General features: G+C 42.6%; 1 pseudogene; it reads left to right on the forward strand.

Moving 5' to 3' along the window:
* Positions 1-454: 454 nt before the first annotated feature.
* Positions 455-572, forward strand: LOC124552790 (annotated as a pseudogene).
* Positions 573-3,195: the final 2,623 nt, after the last annotated feature.

Genomic DNA, 3,195 nt, shown 5'->3' on the forward strand with positions numbered 1-3,195 from the left:
TTTCCTTTTTTTGAAATATTACCTTATTATAGAATACATGAATCTTTGAATGTAAACACAGTGTATATGACGAGTTCACGACACAGTAGTAAAATATGGAGCTAACTATTGAAAAAATCTGGTACATGGCCGCGAAAGTGGTAACAAATGTGCAACTGAGTGGAAAAACTGTCACCACCGTATAATTATAGTAAGGATACTTTATCTTTATGTAAATACAGATATATTTTCGACATATGCTGCCTTGCCATTTACAATTGTTCCACTTGTATCTGTTGAGTCACCAGCAAATAATTTTCTTTGCATTCAAAGAGTCATCTCCTTCAATATAAATAGGTACATGAATATATAAACACCAGAGGATGGGCACAAGCCCGAAACTGGTCTGTGACGAATAAATAATCTTTTATTGTGATTGGCAGCGGAAATTTTTCTACACCCTATGAAGGGACGAGGCAACGGCCTTGCCGCAGTGGAGACACCGGTTCCCGTCAGATCACCGAAGTTAAGCGCTGTCGGGCGTGGCCGGCACTTGGATGGGTGACCATCCGGGCCGCCATGCGCTGTTGCCATTTTTCGGGGTGCACTCACCCTCATGATGCCAATTGAGGATCTACTCGACCGAATAGTTGCGGCTTGGTCAAGAATATCATCATAACGCCTGGGAGAGCGGTGTGCTGACCACACGGCCCCCCTATCCGCATCCTCAGTTGAGGATGACACGGCGGTCGGATGGTCTCGATGAGCCACTCGTGGCCTGAAGACGGAGCGCATTATGAGGGGACAGTCACGGAGTTCAACAGCATCCACTATGGATAAAATTAATAGAATGCCTCATTTGCACTAAAGTATTATAATGTGTCTCCCACATCCATGAAACAATAAAAGACGAAGGCAATTATGATAACACTTATAAGTTAAAATCTCAAGAAAAATTCATTCATAATGTGTAATAGAAACAGAAAGTACCTAGTCTGCTGCCTGTGTCCACATAATGTGCCTTTATCTGCTTATAGACCTTGAAAACGGAAAAAAATAACACAAAAAACACAGTTCTACAAGGACAGTTTTCATCCTTTGGAAAATTTGGAAATTTGTGGTAAGGTGTTATGGGATCCCACTGCGTAGCTTAGGCAGTACTTAAACTTACACTGAGGGCAACACACACACACACGCATGCCAGAGAGAGGACTCGAACCTCCGAGGGGGGGAGCCGCGTGGACCGTGGCATGGCGCCTGAGACCGCGCGGCTACCCCGGGCGGCCTTTTACATTTTAGCACTGGCTATTATAACGTGGTGTGATCCCCGATTACAACGCAATTTTTACAGAATCAATAAGTGCATTGTGGTGATTTTTTGTAGTGTTCAGCCAATCACCAATTTTCGAGAAAAGCACCGAACAGAGGGCAGACTAACTTTTGTTTTTTTTTTCCCTATGCAATTTAATGTTTTGTTTCTACGTATTTTGCAACTGAATGAGTCATAATTTTTTAATTTTTCAATCCAAAATGGAGAAAACGGTTATTGCAGAAGCTCACTGAGTAATAATTTTTCAAGCCAACAGCAATAAAAACCGAAAATCGTTTTTTTTTTTTTCAGAACCCGGTTATTCTGAGCGGTTTTAACGGGTTAATACCGCGTGAAAAAAGAAAGATATAACGGAAATTGGTTGTTTCAGCTATAGCCGGCGTCTCTACCCACCCCCACATAATGCGGTTCTATGGACAAAAATGTCAGCTCTCTATTTACAGCATACTTCATCATCATGTACATTTACGAATTAGGTTCCAGAGGAAACATTTTCGGCTTCATCTTGTTAGCTGCATCATTTCCTGGACCGAAACATGTCGCTTACCTATTTTGGTGTTTGGTGCCAAACTGTTTTAGGATATCTGCCTTGTTGGATCCTGTTTAAGGGGGGGGGGGGTAGGACGACAAAGGGCAGACTTAGGGTAGGAGAGGCACCACAGGACAATTTAATTTCCACTGTCTATACTTTTACAAATAAATTCATAAAGCTTTGTCAGCATGACCAGGAAGGATTCAGGATTTACACGCATAGCAGTGGAAGTTCAAATATATAACAGAATAATTTTTTTGCATGTGAAATTTCATCATTTTTTCACTAACTGTTGGCAGCATTTGTTGCCATAGGCACACTTTTCTTCAGAAGTGAGAGATTATTCGATGAATTTTACACAACATACAAATCATATTTACAGGTGTATGAAATTCTATAATTTCCCAAATCTATTACAAGCTGTGGTAAAAATGGAGATAATTAACTATAAAATTAGAATTTTTTCTAAACATGAAGTTTAAAATGTAACTGAGCCATGTTGCGGCTCGCGTTGGTGCCGTTGGTAGGTTGGCATCATGTAATAGGGATAGTGGCGTCTCAGTTTCTTCTTATGTTTACTGGCACCACTACATTTGTTAGCGTTGTCTGACCGCGAGTGGCAGCAGCAGCGGTTATCGATATCTAGTGCGGTGTTACTATCTTTGGATGGACGTTAGGTCTTTTCCGGGTCGGTGTGAGTCGGGGAGTTCGTTTGGGACGGAACAGCAGTGGAATCCGGCAGTGCGAGTACATGCCGGGAACGCTGCCGGATCGAGGGGCAGTAGTTGCGAGAGCCACAACCTCGTTCTCCACCGGATCCAGGACGTTTGAGTTGAGTGAACATTAATCCAGTAGTGAAAGCTCCACTATTTTGAGATTACACCGTTTGTTCGCACATTGCTGCTCGCAGGATCAGTGAGACGAAGATCAGCGAGTCGAGTGTTTAGAGTTGGCAAAATTAATTAGCCATTCTCCACTTCTTATTGTTAATCATTAAATTCCCCAGTTACCTGCCCTGGAGGTTAGCGTATTTTCACAGCAATGTACCTTTCCTCGTCTTGCCCCTGCTGTCCGGTAAGGTATGTAGTTCGACAGCCTCCTTGATTGTGGTTCGGATATTTTGTTTCTTTTGGACTAGTTTGGTCGTAGCGGTTCCTTCTGCTGCTGGATGTTCTGAACACCGGATTCTGAAGACGCAGTGCTATCCGCAATTTACGCGTTGCCTGGGTTATTCCATTGTTGTATTGGTTATCAGATATTAGGTAGATTTTGCAAGAGTGTTGGTCTGCACTTAAACTGTCACCAGTTTGAGTTGCCATCCGGTTAAGTGAATGCAACTCTTGGCTCCCTGTCT

The sequence above is a fragment of the Schistocerca americana genome, chromosome 10, assembly GCF_021461395.2.
Source record: "Schistocerca americana isolate TAMUIC-IGC-003095 chromosome 10, iqSchAmer2.1, whole genome shotgun sequence".
NCBI lineage: Eukaryota > Metazoa > Arthropoda > Insecta > Orthoptera > Acrididae > Schistocerca > Schistocerca americana.